Raw genomic sequence first — 14885 nt, forward strand, 5'->3', positions numbered from 1 at the left:
GTCTTTTGGGTCTAGATGGCAGGAGTCCAACTTGAGGCAGTTTACACACAAAGGGAAAGTTGTTATAAATGAGTTCCAAGATAGGAGAGCATAGAGACACCCAGAACTAGAGGCTCAAATCCCCTCAGGGACCTCTCTCTCTCAGTGTCCCTCTCTCTCTCAAAGTGCCTCCCAAAGTGCTGGGATTAGAGGCATGAGCCACCACACCCAACCTCTATTTTTAATTTTTTGAGGAGCCACCATACTGTCTTCCACAACAGTCATACTAGGTTACGTTCCCACCAACAGCACACACAAGGTTTCCAATTGCTCCACATCCTCGCCAATCCTTGTTATTTTCTGTTTTTGTGATAGTAGCTGTTCTAATAGCTGCGAGGCAATATCTCATTGTAGTTTAGATGTGTCTTCCTCTAATGATTAGTGATGGTTGAGTATCTTGTCATGTGCTTGTTGGACATTTATTATGTTCTTTGGAGAAATGTCTATTCAAGTTCTTTTTGCTCATTAAAAAATTGTTTTTTTTTTTAAATTGTTGCATTCTGGAAGTTTTCTATATATTCTGGATATCAATCTCTTATCAGAAATATGATTTGCAGCTGGGCATGGTGACTCACATCTGTAATCCCAGCACTTTGTGAGGCTGAGTTGGAAGAATTGCTTGAGCCCAGGAGTTTGAGACCAGCCTGAGCAACGTAGTGAGATCTCATCTCCACAAAAATGTAAAAAATTAGCCAGGCATGGGGTGGCACACACCTGTCTTCCCAGCTACTTGGGAGGCAGAGGTGGGAGGATTGTTTAAGCCCAGGAGTTTAAGGCTGTAGTGAGCTATGATTGCACCACTGCCCTCCAGCCTGGGTGACAGAGCAAGACCCTTTCTCAAAAGAAAAGGAAAGAAGGAAAGAAAGAAGAAAGAAAGAGTGAAAGAGAGAGCTCGAAAGAAGAAAGAAAGAAGACAGAAAGAAAGGAAGGAAGGAAGGAAGGAAGAAAGAAAGAAGAAATATGATTTGCAAATATTTTCTACAGGCACGCACCTGGGAGGCTGAGGTGGGAGGATCACCTGAGTCTAGGAGGTTGAAGCTGCTTGAGCCATGATACTGTGATCCTGCCAGTACACTCCAGCCTAGGTGACAGGGTGAGACACTATCTCAAAAACAGACCAACAAACAAACAGCCTAAATCATATCTCACCCCTTCTTTGCTCAAAGCCTCCAGTCTCAGGCTGAGTCAAAGCCAAAGTCCACAGTGACTGTATAATCCACACTCACCCCCTCCCGCCCTGCAGTTCTCCGCCCTCTCCTTTTACCCTCTCCCCTCACTCACTTTCCTCCAGCTACACCCTCTACTCCCTGTTCCTCACACAGCCAGGCTACCCTCCAGCTCCAGGTGGACCTCTGCCCTGGGACGCCCTCCCTCCGTCTAGACGGTCCTCTCCCAGATCTGCCCTGGCTTCTTCCCTCACCTCCTCCAGGTCTGCTCAATCATCTCCTCCTCAGAGAACCCCTCCCCAACCTCCTAGCATTCTAACATTTCTCATCTCCCTTCCCCGTTCCTGCCTTCTCCATAGCATTGACCATCCTCAGACAGACCCTGTAATTTACCCATTTGCCTTGTTCATTGGCTGTCTCCCGGCTGGATGTCAGCTCCTCAAGGGCAGGGACTTGGTCCTGCACCCTGCCACATCTCCAGCACCCAGCACAGTGTCTGGCTTCATTCATTCATTCATTCATTCATTCATTCATTCATTCATTCATTCAATGTTCAACTATGAAGGATCAGCTGAGTTCCAACTGGCAGGAGTACTTGCTAAGTTTTTTTTTTTTTTTTGACATAGTGTTGCTCTGTCACCCAGGTTGGAGTGCAGTGGAGCAATCATCTCATTGTAACCTCAAACTCTTGGGCTCAAGAGATACTCCTACCTCAACCTCCCATGACCACAGGTGTGTGCCACCACACTCAGCCTATTTTTTTTTTTTTTTTTTTTGAGGTGGAGTTTCGCTCTGTCGCCCACTCAGCCTATTTTAAAAGAATTTTTGAGACCGGGCACAGTGGCTCACGCCTGTAATTCCAGCACTTTGGGAGGCTGAGGCAGGCAGATCACTTGAAGCCAGGAGTTCGAGACCACCCTGGCCAACATGGTGAAACCCTGTCTCTACTAAAAATACAAAAATTAGCTGTGGGAGGCAAGCCACACAGGTGCCTAGACAAGAGACCGAGGATGTGAACTGTTCCAGTATAATAAAATCTATAAAATAAGAATAGTTATACAAGGTATAGATCATAGATATGATTACATATGAATATCATTAATCATTAGTTTGTAGCAATTACTTTTTATTAAAGTATTATAATAATCCTTGCTCTACAATCATAACCGAGGAAAACCCAGGCCATATGGAGATAGGAACTGAGGGGACATAGTGAGAAGTGACTGGAAGACAAGAGTGTGAGCCTTCTGTTATGCCCGGACAGGGCCACCAGAGGGCTCCTTGGTCTAGCGGTAATGCCAGCGTCTGGGAAGATGCCCATTGCCAAGCGGACCGCGGTCTAGCGGTAGCGTCAGTGTCAAGGAAACACACCCGCCACTGAGCAGACCGGGAAAGGGAGTCTCCCTTTCCACATGGGAGTTCAGAGAAGACTCTACTCCTCCACCTCTTGTGGAAGACCTGACATCAGTCAGGCCTGCCCACAGTTATCTGGAGGCCTAACCATCTCCCTGTGATGCTGTGCTTCAGTGGTCATGCTCCTGGTCCACTTTCATGTTCCATCCTGTACACCTGGCTCTGCCTTTTAGATAACAGTAGCAAAATTAGTGAAAGTACTAAAAGTCTCTGATATGCAGAAATAATGGCGTAAGCTGTCTCTCTCTCCTCTCTCTCTCTGCCTTGGCTGCCAGGCAAGGAAGGGCCCCCTGTCCAGTGGACACGTGACCCACGTGACCTTACCTATCATTGGAGATGGCTCACACTGCTTACCCTGCCCCTTTGTCTTGTATCCAATAAATATCAGTGCAGCCTGGCATTCGGGGCCACTACCGGTCTCCATGTCTTGGTGGTAGTGGTCCCCCGGGCCCAGCTGTCTTTTCTTTTATCTCTTTGTCTTGTGTCTTTATTTGTACAATCTCTCGTCTCCACACACGGGGAGAAAAACTCACCGACGCTGTGGGGCTGGACCCTACATTAGCCAGGCATGGTGGCGTGTATCCCCAAAAGTGGGGATGGTTAACACGACCTGCTTAATCCACCCGGACAATGGGGTTCTACATATTGTGTAGTGGTGATGGTCCAGTTGTTAAATATTTGATGGGTGGGAATGGTTTCACACTACAGAGTTAAAAGGGGTTAAGTATTTTAAAAAGCAGCAATGCCAGCAGGCATGTCCTATTTTATCTTCAGAATGGGGCTGTGAGTTGGGTGTGGTTGTGTCCATTTTACAGATGGGGAACATGAGACCCAGAGATGTGAAGGGGATTCTTTTGTAAAATAATAAAGTGTGTGTATAAATATGTGAAGAGAGAAGACTAGAAGAATATGCCAGTTAGCAAAATGTTAACTGGAATTAAATAGGTCTCCACAGTGTGACTATGGAGGTTTGCAATTTATCTTTTTAATTAATCTGAATTTCTCAATTTTTCCACCATGAAGGTGATACAGGAAGTAGAAAGAAATTATTTAGGCAGATAGTGGGGGTAAAAGAGTCCTTCGTAGAGCTTCCCTTATAACAAAAAACAGCCCAAGAAATCTTTTTTTTTTTTTTTTTTTTTTCCTAACAAAGAACAGCCTGAAAAGTCGAGCTACAAACATGGATAAGCAAGTTGGAAGCTTGCATGGGGAATGCTGGCAGCTGTAATCCCAGCTACTCAGGAGGCTGAGGCAGGAGAATCACTTGAATCCGGGAGGCAGAGGTTGCAGTGAGCTGAGATCATGCCATTGCACTGCAGCCTGGGCGGCAAGAACAAAAACTCTGTCTAAATAAATAAATAAATAAATAAATAAATAAAGGACTCCTTGGGGGGCAGGCATGTTCACCATGGAAGCTCCATCTTCCCTTTTTTGTTAGCACGTGTACAGTAAGAAAGAAATTGGTAACATGCCTCAGCTCAGGCAGAGGGGTGGGGGCTGCCAGAAATTCACTCCCTATGCAAATAGCACACCTTGTTCTAACCATTTGTTTATGCCCTATGTAGACCAGACAGTGCCTCCCCACCAGCTCATCTAAAAAACCTCCTACATTTCACCATGAACCAGCAACCCATTTTTCTGGGATCCCTCTCTGTAGCAGAGGCTAGTCTCTTTCTTTTGCCTATTAAACTTCCATTCTCAACCTCGCTCTTTGTGTGTCTGCATCCTTGATTCCTGTGGCCATGAGACAACGAACCTCGAGTATTACCCCAGACAATGAAGCTGTTTCAAAGGTGTAAAATGTATTCCAGCTGCTGTTTAGTGAGTGGTCATTAGGTGTCCCGCTCTGGGATATGGCCTTTTCCCATTGTGTGGAATAGACTCTGAGTTGGCCCCTGAGGTAGACTATGGCAAAGGTGATAGATGTATATGGTTCTGTTACCAGAAAGGGATCCTGATCCGGATCCGAAGAGTGGGTTCTTGGACCTCACACAAGAACAAATTTGGGCAAGTCCATACAGTAAAGTGAAAGTAAGTTTTTTAAGAAAGTAAGGGAGTAAACAGTAACTACTCCATAGGCACAGCAGTGCCATGGGCTCCTCGGTTGAGTATACTTATAGTCACTCTTTGATTATATGCTAAGCAAGGGGTGGATTATTCATGAGTATTCCAGGAAAGGGGCAGGGATTTCCTGGAACTGAGGGTTCTTCCTCTTTTCAGACCATATAGGATAACTTCTGGACATTGCCATGGCATTTGTAAACCGTAATGGTGCTGGTGGGAGTGTCTTTTAGCATGCTAATGTGTTATAATTAGAGTAGTTAGGACAACCAGAGGTCAGTCTTGTCACCCACCATCTTGGTTTTGGCCGGCTTCTTTACATTTCATTTTATCAGCAAGATCTTTATGACCTGTGTCTTATGCTGGCCTCCTATCTCATCCTGTGACTATGAACACCTAACCTCTTGGGAATGTAGCCCAGTAAGTCTCAGCCTTATTTTACCCAGCTCCTATAGAAGATGAAGTTGTGAAATGGCCTTGTTTCTGGGGTGACACCTGAGGTTCGTTGTCTCACAGCCACGGAGAACAAGGACACAGACACACAAAGAGTGAGGTTGAGAGTGGAAGTTTAATAGGTGAAAGAAAGAGACTAGCTGTCTGTTACAGAGAGGGGTCCCAGAAAAATGGTCGCTGGTCCATGGTGAAATGCAGGGAGTTTTATAGATTAGCTGGTGTGGAGGCAGTATCTGCTCTACATAGGGTGTGAAAAGCTGGTTAAGACCAGGTATTCCATTTGCATAGGGTGTGAATTTCTGGCAGCCCCCACCCCAGTCTTTTATTATGCAGGTGAGTTTTTAGCCTGAGCTGCACCATGTTGTCCATTTCTTTCTTCCTGTGTACTTGCTAACAAAAAAGGAAGATGGAGCTTCCATGGTGGACATGCCTGCCCCCAGGTAGCCCTTTTCTTTCTTTTTTTTAAATTTATTTTTATCTTAATTTAAGTTCTGGGATACATGTGCATGTCAGGTCTCTGAGCTCAAGCCTGCATGTATACATCCAGATGGTCTGAGGCAATTGTAGAACCACAAAAGAAGTGAAAATGGCCAGTTCCTGTCTTAACTGATGACATTATCTTGTGACATTCCTTCTCCTGGACAATAAGTCTCTGGAGCTCCCCACTGAGCACCTTGTGACCCCTGCCCCTTCCCGAAAGAGAATAATCCCCTTTAACTGTAATTTTCCACTACGTACTCAAATCCTATAAAACCCCTATCTCCCTTTGCTGAGTCCTTTTTCAGACTCAGTCTGCCTGCACCCAGGTGATTAAAAAGCTTTATTGCTTACACAAAACCTGTTTGGTGGTCACTTCACATGGACGTGCATGACTGTGCAGAATGTGCAGGTTTGTTACATAGGTATACATGTGCCATGGTGATTTGCTGTACCTATCAACCTGTCATCTAGGTTATAAGCCCCGTATACATTAGGTATTTGTCCTAATGTTCTCCCCGCCTTCCCCCCACCTCCTGACAGGTCCCAGTGTGTGGGACCCCCTTTCAGGTAGCCCTTTTTCTATTGGTGCAGCTGCTGGCACTCCCCCATGCAAGCTTCTAGCTTCCTTATGTTTGTAGCCCAATTTTTCAGGCTGCTCTTTGTTAGGAAAAATGATTTCTTGGGCTCCATTTTGTTAAAAGGGAAGTTCTGCTGAGAACTCTTTTGCCCTATCTACCTAAATAATTTCTATCTCCTGTATTAGTTGCTCTGGTTCAAACACCTCTCGCAATTCTGTGACATAAAGTTGTAACTCTCATCTTTCCAGGAGACTCTCTCCCTTGCCGGCTTTGAGGAAACAAGTGGCCATGTTGGGAGGCCCATGTGTGCCAAGGGACTGAAGGCAGCCCCCAGGCAAAATCCAGCAAGAAATGGAGATCCTCAGTCCTACAACAGTTGAATGCTGCCAATGTAGCAGGACAAGTTGCAGACAAAATGCCTCAGACACCGAGTTAAAGAAGCAGGGCTTTATTCAGCCAGGAGCTTCTGCAAGACTCACATCTCCAAAAACCAAGCTCCCTGAGTAAGCAATTCCTGTCCCTTTTAAGGGCTTACAACTCTAAGGGGGTCTGCATGAGAGGGTCGTGTTTGATTGAGTAAGCAGGGGGTACGTGACTAGGGGTTGCACATACCGGTAATCAGAATGGCACAGATCAGGACAGGGATTTTCACAATGCTTTACCATATAATGTCTGGAATCTATAGATAACATAACCATTTGGGTCAGGGGTCCATCTTTAACTACCAGGCCCAAGGTGTGGCACTGGGCTGTCTGCCTGTGGATTTCATTTCTGCCTTTTAGTTTTTACTTCTTCTTTCTTTGGAGGCAGAAATTGGGTATAAGACAATATGAGGGGTGGTCTCCTCACTTACCAACACCCTGGTTTCCAAGTAGATTCTTCTCCAGTTGAGCCTCAAATGAGACAGCAACTCTGGTTGACATTTGGTTGCAGCTGCAAACCAAGAAATAGCTAAGACAGGTCTCAATCAATTTAGAATTTTATTTTGCCACAGTTGAGGATTGTGATCCATGACACAGCCTCAGGAAGTCCTGAGAACATGTGTCCAACCGGTTGGGTCACCACTTAGTTTTATACATGTTAGGGAGACAGAAATTATAGGCAAAGACATAAATTGATACATGTAAGGTACACATTGGTTTAGCTCAGAAACACGGGACATCTTGAAGCTGCAGAGTGGGCTGCCAGGTCCTAGGTGGATTTAAAGGTTTTCTAATTGGCAATTGGTTGAAAGAGTTAAGTTCTGCCTGGAGAGTTGAAATCAGCTTGAGTTAAGGTAAGTGGGGGACTGGGTTGTAAAGGCCAAGGCTCTTGTCATGTAGATGAATTTTCCAGACAGCAGGCTACAGAGAGAATAGATGTGAATGTCTCTTATCAAAGGTGTTAAACTCTGGAGGGACCTATTAAAAGAACATTCTCAGCTGGGTGTGGTGGCTCACGCCTGTAATCCCAGCTCTTTGGGAGGCTGAGGCATGTGGATCATGAAGTCAGGAGATCGAGACCATCCTGGCTAACACGATGAAACCCCATCTCTACTAAAAATACAAAAAATTAGCTGGGCGTGGCAGCATGCACCTATAGTCCCAGTTACTAGGGAGGCTGAGGCAGGAGAATTGCTTGAACCTGGGAGGTGGAGGTTGCAGTGAGCCTAGATTGTGCCACTGCACTCTAGCCTGGGAGACAGCGCGAGACTCCATCTCCAAAAAAAAGAAGATTCTCTATAGAATGCGAATTTTCCCTAGAAGAGACAGCTTTGCAGGGCCACTTTAAAATATATCAAAGAAATATATATATATATATATATATATATATATATATATATATATATATAATTTTTTTTTTTTTTTTTGAGATGGAGTCTCGCTCTGTCGCCCAGGCTGGAGTGCAGTGGCCGGATCTCAGCTCACTGCAAGTTCCACCTCCCGGGTTCACGCCATTCTCCTGCCTCAGCCTCCCGAGTAGCTGGGACTACAGGCGCCTGCCACCTCGCCCGGCTAGTTTTTTGTATTTTTTAGTAGAGACGGGGTTTCACCCTGTTAGCCAGGATGGTCTCGATCTCCTGACCTCGTGATCCACCCGTCTCGGCCTCCCAAAGTGCTGGGATTACAGGCTTGAGCCACCGCGCCCGGCCCAAAGAAATATATTTTGGGGTAGAATACTTTGATTTCCTTTTAGGGCCTGTTACCTGTCGTGTGATGCTATACCAGAGTCAGGTTGGAGGTGGTATCTTATTGGTATCAAGGGTCTGTTCTGTCAGTCTCCGGATCTCTATCTTCATGTTAATGCTGGTCACTTGTGCGTGGATTCCAAAGGGAGGAGAGTATAATGGGGCATGCCTAACATCTCCCCCTTCCTGTCACAGTCTGACTAGTTTTTCAGGTTCCAACGGGTTCTCTTGGCTGAGAAGAGAATCTATTCAGTCAGATGGGGAGGTGGCAGGTGGGCTGGGGTGAAGGTGCTGAGAAGTTTTTTTTTGGTTTGCACAACCTGGGGAAACCCTGGAACAGAGGCCCCAGTTAAGCCATACCTCGTCTCCTGATCTATAGAAACTTTGAGATGATATGTCTGTTGTTTTAAGCAGTCAAATTTGTGGTAATACTGTTATGTAGCAATAGACTGTTCCATTTTGTCTTCTGAATATCGATATGAGGTAGGTGTGGTTGTGCCCATTTTACTGATGGGGAAACTGATGCTCAGAGATGTGAGGGGCTTGCTTGAAATGGGCAGCTCCCAGATCCCATGCTGGCTGTCTCAGTGGCAGATGGGGACTGTCAGGCCTCTGAGCCCAAGCTAAGCCATCGCACGTATCCAGATGGCCTGAAGTAACTGAAGAATCACAAAAGAAGTGAAAATGGCTTGTTCCTGTCTTAACTGATGACATTCCACCACAAAAGAAGTGAAAATGGCCAGTCCTTGCCTTAACTGATGACATTACCTTGTGAAATTCCTTCTCCTGGCTCATCCTGTCTCAAAAAACTCCCCCACTGAGCACCTTGTGACCCCCTCTCCTGCCCGCCAGAGAACAACCCCCCTTTGACTGTAATTTTCCTTTCCCTACCCAAATCTTATAAAACGGCCCCACCCCTATCTCCCTTCACTGACTCTCTTTTCGTACTCAGTCCGCCTGCACCCAGGTGAAATAAACAACCTTGTTGCTCACACAAAGCCTGTTTGGCGGTCTCTTCACATGGACACCAGTGAAATTTTGGTGCCATGACTCGGATCAGGGGACCTCCCCTGGGAGATCAATCTCCCGTCCTCCTGTTCCTTGCTCTGTGAGAAAGATCCACCTATGGCCTCAGGTCCTCAGACCAACCAGCCCAAGGAACATCACATCAATTTTAAATCAGGTAAGTGGCCTCTTTTTACTCTCTTCTCCAACCTCTCTCACTATCCCTCAACCTCTTTCTCCTTTCTATCTTTGTGCCACACTTCAATCTCTCCCTTCTCTTAATTTCAGTTCCTTTCCTTTTCTCGTAGAGACAGGAGACACATTTTATCCGTGGACCCAAAATTCTGGCGCCGGTCACGGACTTGGGAAGACAGACTTCCCTTGGTGTTTAATCACGCGGGGACGCCTGCCTGATTATTCACCCACATTTCAGAGGTGTCTGGCTACTCAGGGATGCCTGCCTTGGTCCTTCACCCTTAGCGGCAAGTACCGCTGTTCTAGGGGCCAAGAATCCTCCCGACCCCTTCTCTCAGTGTCTCTACTCCTTCTCTGCTTTTCTGGGAAGCAAGAACCCCCCAACCCCTTCTCTCCATGTCTCTACCCCTTCTCCACTTTCCTGGGGGGCAAGAACCCCCTGACCCTTTCTCTCCATGGCTCTACTCTCTCTTTTCTCTGGGCTTGCCTCCTTCACTATGGGCAAGCTTCCTCCCTCCATTACCCCTTCTTCTCCCTTAGCCTGTGTTCTTAAAAACCTAAAACCTCTTCAACTCACACCTGACCTAAAACCTAAATGCCTTATTTTCTTCTGCAATGCTGCTTGACCCCAATACAAACTTGACAGTGGTTCCAAATAGCCAGAAAATGGCACTTTCAATTTTTCCATCCTACAAGATCTAAATAATGCTTGTCATAAAATGGGCAAACGGTCTGAGATGCCTGATGTCCAGGCATTCTTTTACACATCCGTCCCTCCTTAGTCTCTGTTCCCAATGCAACTTGTCCCAAATCCTACTTCTTTCCCTCCCACCTGTCCTCTCAGTCCCAACCCCAAGCGTCACTGAGTCTTTCTAATCTTCCTTTTCTACAGACCCATCTGACCTCTCCCCTCCTAGCCAGGCTGAGCTAGTTCCCAATTCTTCCTCAGCCACTGCTCCTCCACCCTATAATCCTTTTATCACCTCCCCTCCTCACACCCAGTCTGGCTTATAATTTCGTTTCGCCACCTGCCCAGCAATTTCCTCTTAAAAAGGTGGCTGGAGCTAAAGGCAGAGTCAAGGTTAATGCTCCTTTTTCTTTATCTGACCTCTCCCAAATCAGTTAGTGTCTAGGTTCTTTTTCATCAAATATGAAAAAGCCAGCCCAGTTCATGGCCTGTTTAGCAGGAACCCTGAGACACTTTACAGCCCTAGACCCTGAAAGGTCAAAAGGCCATCTTATTCTCAATATATATTTCATTTTATTACCTAGTCTGCTCCCGACATTAAATAAAGCTCCAAAAATTAAATTCTGGCCCTCAAACCCCACAACAGGACTTAATTAACTTCCCTTTCAAGGTGTACAATAATAGAGTGGAGGCAGCCAAGTAGCCACATATTTCTGAGTTGCAAATCCTTGCCTCCACTGTGAGAGAAACCCCAGCTGCATCTCCAGCACACAAGAACTTCCAAACACCTAAATCGCAGTGGCCAGGTGCTCCTCCAGGCCCACCTCCCCCAGGAACTTGCTACAGCCCAACTTGAACTGCACCCCAAAAACTTGGATAGAGTCTGAAAACTCACCAACCAAACAAGTAATTACGCTGAACCCCCTTGGGCACTCTCTAATTGGATGTCCTGGGTCCTCCCAATTCTTAGTCCTTTAATACCTGTTTTTCTCCTTCTCTTATTCCGTTTAGTTTTTCAGTTCGCACAAAACCGTATCCAGGCCGTCACCAATCATTCTATATGACAAATGTTTCTTCTAACAACCCCACAACATCACCCCTGACCGCAAATCTCCCTTCAGCTTCATCTCTCCCACTCTAGGTTCCCACACTGCCCCCATCCCGCTCGAGGCAGCCCTGAGAAACATCGCCTATTATCTTTCCATGCCACCCCCCCAAAAATTTTTTTTGCTGCCCCAACACTTCAATACTGTTTTATGTTAGGGACACTCAGAGCAGTCTCAACTCCAAAGAAGAGTTGGACGGTCCCTGTCCTCCTGCAGTGTACCTGCATTCCTTCTTGTTCCAGGAGGTGGCGACTTTTCCTATTTTGGGAACTGAAACTGCCTTTGCAAAAGATATATCAGTGAGAAAATTATAACACTAATCCAACCCCCATCTTGCCCTTCCCTTAGTTATTCCTGGGCTATTGGGCCAAGCTAGCTTTGGAAGACATTTAGGCTACAGTTTAAATAGTAGGTCTTGCCCAAAACTCAACTGCTTTGGTAAAGCTAATAGGAGTGTCAGAGGCGTCTGAACCAGAGCGACTCCATTTTGAATAAGGGCTAGGAAAATGAGGCTGGGACTTGCTGGGGTTCATTCTCAGAAAGTGAGGCATTCCTAGCCTCTACATGTTTATGGTTAAGGGAATAAAACAGACCTAGGCTTGGGAGTGTCTCGATATCTCAATATCTGGAGAACAAAGGCATCCCTAATTTAATTTTGCTTTACAGATAATAGTATCTTGCAAAATACAGTAATTAAGAAAATTAATCCTTTATCACAAACCCTTGTAGCAGAGCACATCTCCCTGTTTCTAGAGTACAATCTATATCTTTGCTTGATAGCAGCATCATACCTAGGGTAGACGCATTCCTCCTCTTACTTTCAGGAACGCCCTACTCTTGCCTATGCAGTAACTGTCCTTTCACCATTGTACTTCCTTAATAAACTCGCTTTTGCTTTGCACCACGGACTTGCCCTGAATTCTTTCTTGTGTGAGATCCAAGAACCCTCTCTTGGGGTCTCGCTGGATGGGGACTCTTTTCCTGTAACACGAGGCCATCCAGCTGAGGGGGAGAGAAGGCTGAGTCCTGTTAAGGTGCAGACATTATTTCAGAGGCTATAAGATAGGCAACTTCCCCAGTTACTCCTGAAAACAACAACACTACTGATGACTGGCCTTTTGAGATATCTTTCTAGGAGATGATTTGAGTTCAAACTCCACCTCCCATGTGGTGTGGCCAGCCTCATGTCTACTAAACTGTTTCTCTACTACCATGGTCTTTCTTCATACAGTGGGCAGGAAGAACCCCTCAAGTAGTTACGGAACTGGGAAGCCTGATGCCTAATGAGGATGAGAATTAAGACTAATGAACAATAATGATGATAATGACGACAATACTTGTAATTTATAAAGTTCTCACACCTGCAGAGGACATGGATGCTCAATGGAGTAGACTGCACAGTCCATTGGCCTCTTTGCTTCTCATTCAGCCTCCGTTTCATGCCACGCACAACTCTCATTGATCCACTGCCTCCGAGTAAGTTGTACTGTGCTTTCGCCTCAGCTAACAGCAGATTGGCCATTGCATTTATCATTCAGATCTCCAAGAGCCCGCCTACCCCAGATACCCACTGGGCTAGTCCTGACCACTCCAAGTCAGGTTGAACCTCCATCTCACCAGGACTCCGTGCAGCCTGTAGTTCCAGCCTGAAGAGTTTGGGTCACTGTCCTGGGTAATGGGGCAGAATCTGGACACCTCATCCTGCTGCTGTTTCCCCACTCTGATCCCCACCTGGCCCTAGCTACCTCCCCGGGAGCTTGACCCTGGAGGAGACAGTGCTTTTGGTATGGACTGGAAGAGACACTGGGCAGACAAAGGCGCGCTGTCTGCCAAGCCACTGCAGCAGAGGCAGCCCTGCACACTACCTGGCGACCGCGATAGTGTACCTGTGCCTGGAGCTGCAGTGAGCGGTATGGCCGCCGGGTGGCGTTGCTGCCAAAAAGCAAAGCCACGAATTACCTGGTCAGGTGGGCAGTCGGGCAGGGCCTGTGGGTTCTGAAATGGAGGCTTCTTCCTCATTGCATTTTGTTCTCTCCACTATTTGGGTTTAGAAAACAAATCCTTCTGTACCATTATCATTTTGTAAACTGCACATACTCCATTATACAGATCCTGTGTGTGTACCAAATCTTTCATAACAAGACAGGGGAAAATGAAGCTGGTGACAATGGCTGAGTGTCTAGGGAAACTTCTTCATCCTCGAGTTTTCTCCTCTCTGAATTTTAACTTCTTTTAACCTCTTCTGAGGTTTAAAGAAAATGCTCAGTGTTGTATTCAAGTCAAGTATAGATTAAAGGTTTGTCTAGAACTGAAAAAAAGAAAAAAATTCCAAATTCTGGTTACTATTGTGGACGAGCCAATTACCCCCATATTTAACAACATCCCTTCTAGTTCACTCACATTTTGTGGGTGGGGAATTTGGGAAGTGGTCGGCTGGACAGGGCTTGCTTGGGGTCTCTATGTAGCTGCAGTCAGATGGTGGCCAGGGCTATACTACAGTCACCTGAAGCCTTGGCTGTGATGATGTCCGAAATGGCTCACTCTGTGACTTGCTTCTGATGTTGGTTGCTGCCTGGGAGCTCAGTGGGGGCGTGAGGTGCCTCCATGTGGCCTCTCCAGCATAGCTGTCTCAGGATGAATGCACTTCTTACTTGGCAGCTAAATGAAGTTTAAGTGTGGTAGGCAGAATAATATGCCGTCTCCTCCTGCTCCAAAGACGGTCCCCTCAGAATCCATTGAACCTGAGACTATATTACATTGCATGGCAAAAGGGACTTTACAGATGTAGTTAGTTAAGAATCTTGAGATGAGGAGACCATCCTGGATTATCCAGGTTAGACCCAATGTAATCACAAGGGTTCTTATAAGCGAGAAGCAGAAGGATCAGAGTCAGAGGTGATGTAGTGAGGGAAGCAGAAGTCGGAGTGATGTGAGGATCTATGAGCTGAGGAACGCAGGTGGCCTCTAAAAGCTGGAAAAGGCAAAGACATAGATTGTACTCTAGAAACTGCAGAAAGGCCTGGCACCGCCTGCCATTTTAGCTATTTTCGAGTATATGATTCAGTGGCATTCACTACATTCATAGTGTTGTGTAAAACTGGATATCCACATGTAAAAGAATGGAGCTCCATTACACTCTAAACACAAATTAGAACGGATCCCTCATGTCTTTTTATAACTTCCAGTTTTGGGAAGTTTCTGTACTATCTAATTTTTAAAAATTAGCTTCGCATGGTGAGGGGCACCTGTGGTCCCAGCTACTTGGGAGGCTGAGGTGGGAGGATTGCTTGATCCCCGGAGTTAGAGGCTACAATGAGCTATGATCATGCCACTGCACTCCAGCCTAGGTGACAGTAGACACTGTCTCTTAAAAAATTTTTTTGGAGAGAAAAAAAAAAAAGACAGGCTGTTCCTAAGGTGCCTGGGAACCCCAGCCCTTACAGCCTTCTTCATTTAGCGTCTTGCTTCCATGTCTCTGGTTCCATCCCATGTGGTGATGCTACACACGAAACCCGTCTCCTCCTTCATTTCCAC

This window comes from Chlorocebus sabaeus, chromosome 6 (assembly GCF_047675955.1).
Source record: "Chlorocebus sabaeus isolate Y175 chromosome 6, mChlSab1.0.hap1, whole genome shotgun sequence".
Taxonomy (NCBI): Eukaryota; Metazoa; Chordata; class Mammalia; order Primates; family Cercopithecidae; genus Chlorocebus; species Chlorocebus sabaeus.